The sequence below is a fragment of the Plecotus auritus genome (assembly GCF_963455305.1).
Source record: "Plecotus auritus genome assembly, chromosome: 3".
Taxonomy (NCBI): domain Eukaryota; kingdom Metazoa; phylum Chordata; class Mammalia; order Chiroptera; family Vespertilionidae; genus Plecotus; species Plecotus auritus.
The window spans coordinates 188396480-188412092 of record NC_137772.1 but is presented as its reverse complement, the minus strand read 5'-3'; the positions used below and the strand labels follow the sequence as shown (position 1 = coordinate 188412092).

General features: G+C 41.5%; 1 protein-coding gene across 1 annotated transcript in view; it reads right to left on the bottom strand.

The window, feature by feature from the left end:
- Nucleotides 1-8762, bottom strand: part of SINHCAF (SIN3-HDAC complex associated factor) — a 33546-nt gene extending 24784 nt beyond the window's left edge. Inside the window, exon 1 of the mRNA XM_080660759.1 lies at nt 8583-8762. The gene's annotated coding sequence lies outside the window, so the exon portion shown is untranslated. The remainder of the gene's footprint in view (nt 1-8582) is intronic.
- Nucleotides 8763-15613: the final 6851 nt, after the last annotated feature.

Genomic DNA, 15613 nt, shown 5'->3' with positions numbered 1-15613 from the left:
ATATATCTACCTCTCTCTATCTCCTTCCCTCTCTAAAATTTTTATTTTTTAAATCACAACTGCGAGTCTGTAAGTTTTAGATAGTGTGTGTGTGTGTGTGTGTGTGTGTGTGTGTGTGTGTGTAAAAATACTACGTCCTCCCATTTTGGTAGTGCAAAGAAATACTGGGCCTCCCAGTTCTAGATTAAGAGCGATTCCAGTGGATAAGGAAGTTGTAATGGTTGAAGAGGTGGTATTTATCTGCTCTTAATATATATATATATATATATATATATATATATATATATATACTAGTAGCCCTGTGCACAAATCCGTGTGCCAGTAGCTCCCTCGGCCTCCGCCCTTCTCTCATAGCTTGCTGCCCTACCCCCTCCTGTAGCTCTCCGCACCGCTTGTAGCTCCCTGCCCCACCCTCCTGCTGGTCCAAGATCGGGTCATTACTACGCAGTCAGCCGTTGCAGTCAGCCGTTACGCTTCACGGCGTAAGGACCATTTGCATATTACATCTTTAGTATATAGATTTTTATTGAAGGGAAAGGATATAGAAACATCAATGATGAGAGAGAATCATTGATTGGCTGCCTCCTGCACACACCCCAACCCGAGCATGTGCCCTTGACCAGATTCGAGCCCAGGACCCTTCAGTCTGCAGGCCAACACTCTATCCACTGAGCCAAACCAGCAAGGATGCTTTTTTTATTATTATTCTTTACCAGAGGATGCTTGTGTTTTTTAAATATATTTTTTATTGATTTTTTACAGAGAAGGGAGAGGGATAGGGAGTTAGAAACATCAGTGAGAGAGAAACATCGATCAGCTGCCTCCTGCATACCCCCTACTAGGGATGTGCCCGAAGCCAAGGTACATGCCCTTGAATGGAATCGAACCTGGGACCCCTTAGTCTGCAGGCCAACACTCTATCTTCTGAGCCAAACTGGTTATGGCGGATTTTTTTATTGAGAGAGAAACATGGATTGGTTGTCTCCCATACATGTTCCGACTGGGGACTGAACCCACCTAGGTATGTGCCCTGACTGGAATCGAACCCAAAACCTTTTGGTGTACAGGAAGATGCTCCAACCAACTCAGCCACCCGACCAGGCAGTATTTGTTTTTAAGGGATCACTTAGGAAATGTAACTATTGTGAATCAGATGAAAAGAGCACTGTAATTAGTTAATTTGGAGTTTATTTCTGCTTTTATCTTTACAACTGAATAGAAAGTCACTTCTAATTTTATTTATCCCTTTGTAATACTAGGGTGAAATCTCACTTCTACTTTCCAGGGATGCTGTGAAGCAAGAGTATAAAAATATCAGTCTATGTATAGCACTTATTTTCTTGAATTGGAGACTTGCACATTATAGAAATATGAACTCTATCTGTCCCAGGAACTGCACAACAAATTAAACTGAACGTAGAACATGATTTCTGAAGGCTTTCTTTTAAGCCAAGGTCTATGGGAAAAGAGGAACTCGGCCTTTTCAGGGAGAGTTAAGGTCATGAAACTGGACCATACTCCTTCCTGTGAAGCTGTGCTCCCATTATTAAGACTGACAAAAATGTCCCTAGCTGGTTTGGCTCAGTGGATGGAGTGTCGGCCTGTGGACTGAAAGGTCCCGGGTTCGGTTCCTGTCAAGGGCATGTACCTTGGTTGCGGGCACGTCCCCAGTAGGGGGTGTGCAGGAGGCAGCTGATCGATGTTTCTCTCTCATCGATGTTTCTAACTCTCTCTCTCCATTCCTCTCTGAAATAAATAAAAATATATTTAAAAAAAAAAAAAAAAAAGACTGACAAAAATGTTAAGAAAGGGGGTATGGTAGCACACATCTGGTCTAACCTCAAGAAAGTTCCTTAAGCTCTCTGACCTTTCCATTTCTCTTTATAAAATAAGGATAAATCCCTACTCTTTTGGATAATATCTGTAACAAAGCACCTGGCGATCCTAACCTTTAAATGCCCTAAATTGATTACATAATCTTGTCTTCCAGGCATGCTCTTCCTGTGTTCACCTGTCTCAGCATCCATACTGTCACACAAAAACTATGAACTCTTATATTACAACTGGACTCTCCCTTAGCATCCTGGGCATGGCCCCCACCATATCCACTATGTATGAAGTCCTTACAGATTCTGCTTTTTCACATCTCTGGTTTCATGTCCCTCCCACCCCTGTTTGTCCCTCATCATGGTGCTTGAACTCCTGTCAGAGCCTCATAACTAATTTCCCTGCATTCTTCAAACAGGTGGTATCTTACTCAAGTTCAAATATTAATCATCTCTTCCAAGGTACTAACACTGGCTTCAAGATAATATCTAAAATCCTTGGCAAGAAATTCAAAGCTTTGCAGGATCTGGTCCTGCCTTCCAGCTGCTCCCAATTTGGAATTCTGATATTCCAGGAGTGTCAAACCAACTTTACTAACTAGCCACACATCTCAGGCTGTTCTTTCTGTTTGAGATAGTTTCTCCTCCATCCCCTTAACCTGGGAAATTATTTTTTTTTTTTGGGGGGGGGGTAAGGGTGGGGGAGGCTTCTTTAAGAATTATTTCTTTTTACAAAACCTTTCCATTCCTTTATTAGAATACTTAACACGCAGGATTTCACATATTTATTTACTGTATTATCTCCTCTACCCAGTGGTAAACTGTTGCAGGGCAGGAACTAAGTCTTACATTACAACCAGGTGCTGACTACTCAGCACACAGAAACAGGTTAAACTTCCTAACTGCCCTTCGAATGGTGGAGCCAAAATGGATCTGAACAATGTATTTAAGGGCATGAATAAGAAAATATCTCCACAATAAAGATGTGTATTAAGGGCGATGTTCTTTTCAGTTATACACTTGAAACCTGTTTGGTTTTAAGAACCAATGTCAACCCAATAAATTCAATTAAAATTTAAAAAGATGTATATTTAAAAACTGATGTCTTTTTTAAAAATATACTTTTATTTATTTTAGAGAGGAAGGAAGAGGGAAGAGAGAGATAGAAACATAAATGATAAGTCATTGATCGGCTGCCTCCTGCACGCCCCCTACTGGGATCAAGCCCACAACCCAGGCATGTGCCCTGACCGGGAATGAAACTGTGACCTCCTGATTCATAGGTCGATGCTCAAGCACTGAGCCACGCCAGCTGGACTAAAAACTGATGTTTTGAATGGAGTCATTTTTAACGTTTAGTCTACAGATTTTTTTGGTAAGAAAAAATTGTTTTGAGGCTTACAGATTTCCAGAAAAGGTAAACCAAATCAATTACTTTAATTACAGAAGATTAACAGTAAACAATTCAATGCTTTCCTAACAATTGGTAGAAAAATTATTTCTTGCTTATTTCAAGTAAGCATATGGGGAGGAAGAGGAGGCTAGGAAAATAATGTGGGAGAAATGAATCTCAAAATGAGAGCTATTTAAACTCAGCATACATTAGCATCAACCAAATTAAAATAACATTAAGCCAAATCAAACCTATAATAGGTGGAAACAACTAAATACAGCTAGCAATAAGTTGTTTTAATTCAATGGAAACTTGGGTCTTGAATATGTAACAGTAAATGTGCCTGTGACTCCTGTATTTTTAGTGCAAAAAAGGAAATCTCCCTCCCTTCTTTTGGATGAGGTGCACTTCCAGATTATTTCCATAATACAGAAAACCTTAGTTGCTGATTCAATTAGAGGAGAAACTGGAGAATCAAAGAAAATATTTTCAATTTATAACCCCGAGTCAAAACTAAGTGTGGGAATTCCAGGACACTCTTGTGAAAAAGAGAAAGCAGGAAGTAAAATGGTTGAATCAAAACTTCTAAAGAACCAGGAGCTGAAGATGGTGTCTTCCCAGAACCAGTTCCTGAAGTGGGGGAGGGGGCCAAAGACTCATTCTTTCCACTCATCATTTACTATTTCCTCAGTTTGGTCTTCTGTAAAATGTCTACTTCCCGAAGTTGTGAGAATAACAACAGCCAATATTTACCAAGCACCTTCCTTGCTTAATGATTTACAACCCCATGAACCCCATCATTGCTACTTTGCAGATGAGATAACTAGACCACAATGGGACTTATTTAGGATGACCAGGGCTTTGGAATTTAGGCATTTTAACCCCCGAGACTTCTGAACAACTAACCTAGTGCCTCAACAAATGTGCTCCCTTCCTTCTCAACCAATTATATTCCTAGCTTCTCTTAAGGAAAAAAGGAAATGCCCTATTTTTAAAGCAACCTACTGTGTGCCTGGCATGGTAAATTAATGTCCTCATAACAGTTTAGAAAGTTGGTTTATATTTCAAATAAGAGTAAGCTTTCCCCAGTGAAAAACTTATTTTACATAGAAAATCATTCTCAAATGGCTTTCCTGACATTAATCTTCCTGAGTTTGAGCCCCATGAGCCAGGTTTTCCCAGGGCCTATTCCCACTCAGGGGGAAAAGTGACTATCCAGGGTCCAGATCTACAGAATTGAGAATACTGAGCAACAGCAGCTTTGAGGTTCTAGAATAAGCCACCAATTGAACTTTTTTTAAAAATATATTTTATTGATTTTTTGCAGAGAAGAAGGGAGAGGGATAGAGAGTTAGAAACATCGATCAGCTGCATCCTGCACACACCCCACTGGAGATGTGCCCGCAACCAAGGTACATGCCCTTGACCGAAATCAAACCTGGGACCCTTCAGTCCGCAGGCGGACGCTCTATCCACTGAGCCAAACCGCTCTATCCACTGAGCCAAACCGGTTAGGGCCAATTGAACTTTTCATCTCCAACCTCCCGCAAAAGTAACGAAAAAAGGGAAGGCAGCAGAGACCTTGTCTGTGTGTCTTTCCCACTCAGCTCATTCACCTTGATAAACCAAATCTGTTGCACATATCCCTGATATTGAAAATATCTGCAATTTAATAGTTTTATTAAGGTCTATATATTGTATTTGAAATGTCCCAGGATATTGAAATCCTCGCCGGAACTTGACTATAAAATACTAATTAAGAAAAAAAAAAAAACAAAGAATCTCAGTGTATTTGCAAAGTACTTCATATGCATTTTAAACACATGACCGCAAGAAATGACTGCCCAAAGGAAGCCATAAAGTTATCAAATCCAAAGCTTTTCATTTTCTTTACATGCTCTTTGTATTCACTTCAGAAGTTTACTGTTACTGATACTGTTTGCCTTTGGGTATCTGCAATTTGGTGAACCAAAACTTGGGAGAAATGTGATTATTTAATAACAAAGCAATGAAAAGCAGAAAAAGGATTTCAATTTGTACAGGTGTGGGGGCGTGGCCTCTGAGGATATTCTTTTCCGGTGAAGATTACTTTTGGATTCTAACCCTTACACGTGATCTAAATGCAGGCGCAATCTCAGCAAAGAAGCAACAGATACGGTGGCTGCTTATTGGATGTCTAGACTGCAGGCAAACCCCAAATACCAAAGAAGCATCCATGTGTCAAACCAGAATAATTTTTGAGCTATGCCTGGGGTCACATACCAAAAAAAAAAAAGGGGGGGAAAGAAAAAAGTTAGCTTGAAAAGAAAATTTAAGAGGGGTAACCAGAAGGTCAACCACAATTCCCAGGAACTGGGACGAGGCCAGCAGGGATAGCACAGCTAGCCATAGTCTTTCCCAGCAGCTTCCTCCCCAGCCCCCACATAAAATCTCCAAGGCCCAACTCCCTGTGTGCAGGCTTCTTCAAGGTCATCCTAAGATAACACAGTGAACAATCGCCAGACATTGAGCCAAGCATACCTTTAGGGCCAAAAATTATCCCCCCCTTCCCCAAATCATTATATAAATACTTCAAATGCCACCAGGCTTTCTCCAACTTCACCAGAAACAAACTCCCATACTTTAATTATTTAGACCGAGCAATTAATAAACGTGTTCGGTTTTGCAACATAAATTATTAAAAGGCTTTTCAAGTCTGGCGAACTGCAGTTCAAAAACAGGTGCTTACTGACAAGGTCAAATCCTTTTTTTTTTTCTTTTAAACTATTCAAAGAAAAAGGGGGGGAAAGTTTTATTAACCTTCTTTAGGACAAGGTGAGGAGTTGTGGGGAAAGGATCGCGGGGATAAAACTGTCTCCCCACAGGGACCATGCTTGGCTACACAGTAATTCTTAGTCTAGCAATCGGACGTTAGAGGAAGAAAATAAAAACAAAGAACTACTAGGGTCATAGTTACCAGGACAAACTCTGCAGCGTCCTACCACCCAAAGAAACCACCACCACCATCCCAACCCAAACAAACCTCGCCCCTTCTGGTCCCCCCTCCCACACGCAAACACAAAAGAAAAGAGCAGCACGCACCCGGAGCCCCGAAACTTCCCCACGGTGGTTTTTTGCGTGTCGTCGGGGCTGGGTCCCCTGAACGTGCGGGCCGAGGCTCAGCTGCTGGGAATGGGGGTGCTGGCCGCACTCGCCGGTTTCCCAGAAAGCAGCAAATTGTCTCCCCCGCCCTCCCACGCAATCGGGTCTCCCACGGCTCTCGTGTGTCCCCAAACTGCGCCTCCCCCTTGGGCACGCGGTGACCACCAAGAAAGAGGCACCGAGGTAGCAAATAGAAAAGCTCCCCCCTGGATCTGTTGGTAAATAAAACAGCTCGGGTCGGGAAGAAAGTTCCACTGGAGAGCTGCTGGCCGGGGCGAGGGCAGCCAGCGGGAAGCGGCGTCCCTCCTCCCTCACCTGCGCCGGAACAACGGGCCCCTCGCCGCCGGCGCCCGCCCGCCCAGCCCGGCGCCTCCCGCAGGCCGCGCCTCCCTCCCGCACGCCGAGCTGCTGGGGCTTGTTCCTCCTCATGGCTTTGCCCTGACGTAATTCAAACATGGCAACAGTTCGACTTCAAAGGCGAAGCCCCAGACCTCCCAGACGCAGGCTCCAGGCCGCGGGTAACGGGCCGAGAACTCGGGGCCACGCTCTCCAAAGGCCCCTTGGCCGTCGCCGCACCGGGCGCCGGGACCCCGAGATGCCACCTCCCTCGCCCGCCCGCCGCCCGGAGCGCGGAAGCCCGCCGCCTCCCCGCGCACCAGCATGGCACCTCACCCGAGTAGCGCCGCCAAAGTTTCCCCGCGAGGGGCAGAGAGACAAAAGCCCCTCCCGAAAGTCGCCCGAACTTCAGGGGGCCCAGCCCGCACGGCCCCCCGCCCGCAGCCACCCCGAGCGCCGGCGGGGCCCGCATGGGCACATGCAGCTCTTTGTTTTCTGTCCAGCCCGGCGCTGCCTACGTGCAGCATCAGGATGTCGGATGGTTTCCCTGGGGCGAGACACTTGGCGATCACCCCGGGAAGGCTCGGGACCCCGCGCCCCGCGAGTCCGGAGCCCTGTCCTCCCGACCTCCCCTCGGCTGCAGGCCCGTTTCATTAAAGTTTTGCCCTGTCCTGGATGAGAAACGCCTGGGTTACCCGCCCCGCACCGGCCGAGAGTTGGTGACTTTCACTCTGCTTTTTAAACTGGCAAGACGCCATCATCAGCAAATCACATTGTCCTGCCGGGCGGCCGGACGCGACAGCGCCCGCATCTCACTGCTGACCTGGAGCCGGACACTCCGACGAAAACCAGGTCGCAGCTCCAAGCACGTGGTCTGTCATGTTCGGCACAAAAAGCAGTGCCCTGCGGAGTTCTCTCACCCCTTGGGCGCAGACAACGCCGCTGCCTCCATCCCCAAGTCAGTGGGCTCGGACTGGCCATCTTAAGCCACACACGCTGGCCCTAGAAAGCCCTCGCCGTGGCGCCCACCGCTACGCTACAGGTGAATACATGGCGAACTAAACTTGGGGCTCCCCAGACACCTCGGGCGGCAGCGCTGCTTGGGCGCGGTCCGGAGGCGACGAGGCGTGGGGGAGCCCCGGCTGCTTCCGAGCGGCCGCGTGTTGCTCTCATTGTCGCATCCGTATCCCTCCGGAGTTCGGCAAACAACGCCCCGCCGCGTGCACTTGGCAACCCCGGCACCGACCCAAAGGCCGATTTAAACCCCCTCCTGCCCGCCAGCTCGCAAGTACACACGGCAACTTAAGTTTTTCAGCGAAGGGCGTTTATGGTCCACCTTTCTCAAAACACGCGCAAGGGGCTGCCATGAACTAAGCCACGAGGTTCAGCCGCGGAGCCCGACCACTCCCGGGCGCGCGCCCACACCGTGCACCGACCCGGGGGCCCCTCCGCAATTGCCAGCGAGTCGTTTTCCTCTCGGGCCTTTCAGCCACTGGGCTCCTCTGCGCCCGAGAACGCTGCGGCTGACAAAAAGTCATTGTCACCTTTAACGTGGATGCCCCAACTCCAGCGACTCCGCACTCATTCCCAGGCTCCACTCACTTCCCCCACCGCAAGACTTTCGGTTTGCCTTCAGTCCCCTCCCCAATGAAAAGAGACACACTAAACGTGCGCATACAAAAGAATCTGGGGTCTGGGGAATCACGAAAACAGCGCTCCCCGCAATGCCATCTCCAAGACAAAACTTCCTGTGTGTGTGTGTTTGTGTGTGTATGGAAGGACTGGGGGAGGTGGGGGAGATGAAATGAGAGGAAAAAAAAAGAAGCCACTCTGGAATCAAAGCCTAGGGAGAGTTTTGCACCAGAGTAATGGTTAGAGTCACTCACCTTCCAAAAACAGCCGTTCCACGCGCAGTAACGTTCCCAAGGTGCGGAGTGCACGCCAGGCCAACCCCCCCGCGCCTATCGCTCCCTCCTCCTCTACTGCCTTGTCTAGAAAGATTGTCTCCTGCAGTTCTGCAGTTGCTACCGCTGGCCGGGAAGGTGTAGATTCCGCTTTCCCTCTGCGCACGCGCGACTCCCGGTGCAAAATTCTACTGAATCGAGCTCATTTGCATACGGGCGCGCGCGCGTCGAGGGCGGTGAGGCGAGGAGGCCCGGCGGCCGCGCGCGCTCCCGGCGCCTCTATTGTCCTTTTAAGGGGAGAAGCGCCGCGGCGCGGGAAACGCGGCGGCCGGAGGCACACAGGGGCGGGGACTGCTTACTACAGGTGACGTCACATAAACAAACGCCTCCTGGATGGAGGCGGCGGCGAAGGGGGCGTGGCGGGGTGGGAAAGGCGGAAAGGTTAGCCACCCGGGGCGAACACTAGCCTGCGTGACGGGCTTGCCACTCTGAAGTTCTCAGGTAGCGCGCAAAGGTATTTCGCGTTGAAAAATCGTTCTGAAAGCTGTTTTGCAAGATGTTCACACCTGTGCCCAGTTTCTAGCCTGAGGTGGTCTTGCAAGCACCCAGACTGCATTTATAGGTCTCCTACGTTTCCTAAATTTTGTTTGAAGTTAGATTTTTGAAGCTTTTTTTTTTTTTAATCCTCTGGAGTCAGCAGAGGTTTATTTTTCGTGCCGTTTTAATGAGTCGTTTAATAAAGCCCCATTTGATAGTCTATCCATTCACTAATTCCCACCTGCCCTCCTCCAACAGTAACCCAACCCATAAGAATCCAATTTTTTATCTCCACTTCGGCCTTAAGATGTCAAGCCTGTCCGAGTTAAAGGGTTGTTAATTTCCGTGGGACCAGTGTCACTTTCCTAAAAGACTAGTCAGTGGAAAGCCAGTAACCTAGGGCTGTGCACTCCTCCCCCAGCTGCTTGTAAAGGGTGTTTCACTCATCCAGAAATAATACCACTAACTGGTGGTCTTGGGAATTGAAAAAGTAGCCAGTGGAGTGCAGACTTTCCCTTATGGAATATATAAATAAACCAGCAATCTAAACGCTTCTTGCCCTGGGAGGGGAAAAAAGAAAAATAGAAGTAACTCTTCTCAGATTGATAAGCGAAAAATGAAAAATAGAATTATTGTGAAATACCTTTATTCTGAGAACACAATGCCAACAGGCTGAGGAGCTGGTTTAATGATAAATGGAGGGTGGGGAGAGAGGAAGGATGATTTGCCCAGAAACTTGATATTGGTCCCAAGCTACAAAAGTGTGCACATCAACCGTAAAACTTAATCATCTGCTGACAAGTTTCACTGCTTTCACTGTAGTGTCAACAATATGGATTTAAATAGACAGTTCTGAAAACGCTACTTTAATTCAACAGCCAATCCCTAGTATATACAACACAAACCCACTTCTGAAACCTTCAGTTAATGCTTCTTTTCTTTAGGTTCTGAACATGCCACTTCTATAACTGTATATGAAAACTCTATGTTTAATACCTGCAAAGGAGAAAAAACCGGACACCTCTCACTAAAATGCTAGCTCCCGAGGGGCAAAAATTTTATATTGTATTCCTTTTTGTGTATTCCAGTGCCTAACAGAGTGCACATCAAATAATAAACTCTAAGTAATTGCTTGCAAAATAATAATTCAATGGACATTTTCAAATTTATTATAGATTTATCTCAGTTCAAAACAACTTTAGTTTAGAATTTTTGCACTTAACCTAAAGTGAGTTTGGAAGTTATAGTGATCACCTCGATTGATATGAACCCTGTCCTTATAATAAATAAAACAGAATAGGCTTAATAACTTTCTGGGCTTTCGTTGGTGGCAAACTGGCCCCTGAGCATAAACTCCTAATTTCTTTTTAAAGAGAATTTTTTTAAAGTTTCCTGGATTGTCTCAAGTATTTATTTGGTTTATGACAGATCCTCCAAAAGTAGTTTGAAATTAGTATATACAGTATTTTTGAAAGTATGAAAACTGCAAGTATTATAATTTTTTTAAACTACAATTATTGCTTACAGGATATGCCTATATATTTTATGTAAATTAAAAATATACATTTATATAAATATTAAAATGTACCTCGAATGCCTTTTCTTTTTAAAGTTTATGTAGACAATATATATATTGTAATCCAGGGATGGAATAGGTTCAAATGTGCAAGCAATTACAGTATTTAGAATATAGTGTTCAGGTAAGAAAGTACCTGGAGTCTTCAGAGCTAGCTACTGAGCAACACATCACACAGTAAGACTTCCTCTGCTCTCAAAGTAGAGGTCAAGAAGTAATCTGGATAATTTTGTAGGAAAGGTAGCAACAAAATCCCTGAAAAGAAATTTGAGTTCCTTAGCCTTTTTTTTAAAAAAAAAAAAAACACCTATTATTTTCTTAACATCCAGGTGCATTCCAAAGTTTCTTTTGTTCATTTTGTTGCTTAATCACATTGTTATGGCTGGCTCTACCCAGGGCCAATAGCTCATTTATAGGCTTCTTTAAAATAGTTACCTAAATAGCCCAAGTGAATTTTCATTAGAAAGGAGGAAAGGAAATAAGGGAGGGAGAGAAGGAGTGAGGGAAAGAAAGAGGAAGGAATTTATAATATAAATTTGAATTATAGGAGATTGAATTACATCATGTTAGAAAAATATTTGAGTGTTTTTAGTGACTACAGTTTAACTCATACTGAGTTCTCAAAAATATTGAAATTGAAAATATAGTAAAAACTGAAATTGAAAATAAGTTGCCAGATATTCTGGCTAAGCCAATTATTTTGCTTATAATATGTCATCCCTGCTATGGAATTATCCCTAATGCTTGAATGTTTTCATTCATTTAACAAATATTTAATGATCATAACTATGTGCCAGACAGGAAAACCATTTCAGAAGTGGAGAGGCTCAAGTCCCCCCCCTCCCTTCTAATCTATTTCTATATAATTTTATTTTATTTGCTACTTTTTCTTCTTGCAGCGTTTGTTGCCTTCTTTTGAGACGTGTTGACAGCAACTTTACAATATAATATTTTTGAAATGAAGGATAAATTATATATAAAGGACTGAAAAGGACAATTCTTGCTTTGTAATGAATGTTATTATCAGCAATTTAGTAATGTTGGTAATGACAACTCAAACTAATGGTTGTTTTTTAAATGAAGGCTGATACCCTCATCAGAGGCTGGTACCAACCACATCAAAACATTTTTTGCTGAGCCCAGGAAAGAGCTGATTATTATTATTAAACATTGGGTTTGGTTTCTTAGTAGGTAATAGCTATAAGAGTAAACCTTTTGGACCAAAACAAGCACAATATTTTGTTACTTATTTGTTTAAAACTCTTTGAAGTTCACCTAGCAAGTGGTCAGAGCAAGTGAGATCATTTTAAACTATAAGTTATAGAATTGGTTATGTGATCTATGCAATCCTCCAACAACCGTTAACAGCTGCCAGAAAACGGTATCTATTACTTAATCAAAATTATATTTTCAAGTTTCTGAATTTAAAGACTTAAAGAGCCATCACAAATTTATTCTTAGAAAAAGTAACCTCTGAATTTTTTAGAAATTTTAAGTCTTTTATTACTATCTTATGACATTTAGAAAAAAAATTACTGATAACAAAAGTAATTTTATTTTAGGAAGGACCTTGACAAACTAAACTGGTATCACAGGAGAGTAAATCAGAATGATGAAAGAAGTTGGAAACCACAATATAAAAGCAATAATTAAATGAGGGCTGTGTTTTGATTGAGCAGGAGAGCGGTCTTTGACTATCTGGGGGACCATCATTAGAAGAACAAATGGGCTTATTCTTTTTTATGCTAAGGAACCAAATTAGTCTTGAAAATCACAAGAAAGTAGATACTTGCTAAATATCAGAAAAACTAAAACTATGAATAGTCCAAGGATGATGGTTCAGGAGGCAACTTCCAATCACTAATGATGATATTCACAAAACTAAAACCAAGAATTGTATTTCAATGAATTGCATCATTTACAATATAAAGCTTGCTACCTGTAAACCCCTATTAAATTCTATGAATCTATGATTCCAGAGGACAAATGAATGGTACCAGCAACAAACGCCTCAAATTCAAGAGAGGGATTTATCACAGTGGCTGGAGAAGTTAGAAATGTTTTTGTAAAGAGGGTGGGATTTGAGCTTGGACATGAATTCATTCATTCATTCATTCATTCAACAAATACTTAGTATGAACGAATTGCCAGGCTCTGATAATAAAATAATAAGAAATGCAGAAACAGTCTTTCACTAAATGTGCGTGGCAGGTAATCCAAATAACCATACAAATATCATTACAAACAGTGAGAAATAAAAGGGGGGAAAGGAATGTGAACCTAACCATGTATGGTCTGATCTAATCTGGAGGTAAGAGAAAGCACCTTTGAGGAAATGAAGTTGAATTATCAATTAGATGGAGATTTGGAGAGTGGAAAGAGTATTGAACCAGTGGCAACTTCAGAAACAAGTTCTTTGAGACAGCCAACTGCTTGGTCATGGGAAAGGACAGAACTAGAAGAATCCCTGTTCTAATATTCAAATCATTAGTGAAGACAAGCATGCCACAGCATCAACATGCTGGATTGCTATTTCTAAGAACCTTGGGTATAAAATACCCAGGAATCTAAAAGAATTTAATATTTGCTTACAGTTAACTTTTAAAACTTTTTAATATATATTTTTTAAAATTTGAATTCTTTACACGAATTTTTTAAAAAATAGAATGAATTATCACAGCTCAGATCAGCAAGAGTTATTCGTTTTGATGTGTCAGACGATATAACCATTAATAGTTTATCTAGATACATTGTTAATATAGCAGTGCTTTGGTGTTCCAGAAATGGAAATACAAAGTAAAGCAGATGAAATAGAGGTAACGAATGTACCATACTGCACTGTGGCAATGGTTAGAAAAGGTAGTACTAACAGAGAATATAACATATTGCATGCTATCTTCCTAAGAGGCAAGGTTTAGTATATTAACATAATTTAAATTTCTTTGTAGGATTGAATTAAGAAACATATCCTTAGGTTTGCTGAAATTAGGGAGAGAAGGATGTTAGTACTCAATTTACTGACAACTAAAACGCTACTGTAATGGCAACAATATAATCTATACTTAAACTAATTATCTACAAAATAAGATTCTGTGGAAGAGAATAGAGGGCTCTAAGACTATTTCGGAAAAAAATGCGTTCTTTAAAATTTTACCTTCCATCGTTTTTTCAAATTGGAACAAGTGCCAGTTGTGTTAGAGTGAATTTCGTATATTAAATCATTATTTTGCCCAAATTCTTGATTTGGAGAACTGAAATATACCAAACATAAACATATTCCTGTTAACATTTATGATAATAGATGTAAGTAATATAATCAAAAGTGAATATTATTTTTTTTAAATATATTTTATTGATTTTTTACAGAGAGGAAGGGAGAGGGATAGAGAGTTAGAAACATCGATGAGAGAGAAACATCGATCAGCTGCCTCCTGCACACCCCCCACTGGGGACATGCCCGCAACCAAGGTACATGCCCTTGACCGGAATCGAACCTGGGACCTTTCAGTCCACAGGCCGACGCCCTATCCACTGAGCCAAACCGGTTTCGGCAAAAGTGAATATTATTTTTAAAGAATGTTGTAATTAAAGGATAGAATTAAAAATGTATATAAATAATTTTTTAATCCTGGAGTGAGGGAACTCAAAAGACTTAAAAGATTAACAGATTTAACTACATAAAATTTATAAATTCATAAATAGGGAAAATTACCACATAGCCAAAGAAAAAAAAGTCAAATTGAAAAAAACTTGCAAAATAAAGGAATAATTTCTTAATATGAGTAAAAATATGAAAAGTTAACTCATCTAAAAGTATGTAAATGGAAATAAGCATATAGAAAGATGCTGAACTACAATTGCTTATTTATAAATTTTATAATAACTTCATTAGAAATTTTAATTTAAATAGAATCAACCACTACTTATCTATATTTGATTGTAAATAAATGTATTTGATAATATCCAAGTTTTGTTGACCATGTAGGGAAAGAAAACCTCTCATACTCTATTTTGGGGAGTATAAATTATTTGTTCCATTAAGACACCAATTTAGCATTATCTATTGAAATGTAAAACTTTTTTTTTGGTTCCATTTCTGGGAATTTTCCCTAAGATACATTCACACAGGACATACAGATATGTGTATAAGGATCTTCATTCCAGCACTATTGCAACCCAAATGCCCATCAATAGGGAACTGGTTAAATAAATGATGGAGCATCCATAAAATGGAATTCTATACTGCTATTACAAAGAATGAGGTTGTGAGTTGTACACTTGAAACCTGTATGGTTTTGTGAACCAATGTCACCCCAATAAATTCAGTTAAAAAAAAAAAAGAATGAGGTTGCTTTATGCATACTGACATAGGTGGATAGTAACACCCTAATTAGTGGTTAAAAAGCAATTTCCAGAACAGAGGTTAAAATATTATTTCATCTGAGGGGTAAAAAGAAATAAGTATATGTGTATTTATATATATATGGAATATACCTATTTACATATATGTATGAATACATATATATGTATATAATGCATTTGTACATGCATCAAAAGTGATTGCAAGCCATATCCCAATATTAATCACCTTTACTTCTGATGATAAAAGTGAGAAACTGGGAGAAGTGATTTTTATTTTATATAATATTTTTCTCTGAACTTTTATGAGCATCAATTACCTTTAAATACAAAATATATTAAGGTAGAAAACAGCTATTAAAACACATGAAGTACATTAGGAATACAAGCAACGTTACTAAAAGAAAAAGTGTCCGTATTAGTTTCACAAATGAATTACTGAAATTAGCTTCTTGAATTCAAGATCCAATCCAAGTGGATTGGCTTTAAAGCTTCCAAAATACTATGTATGGTACATGCATATAAATAACTATAAAACCAT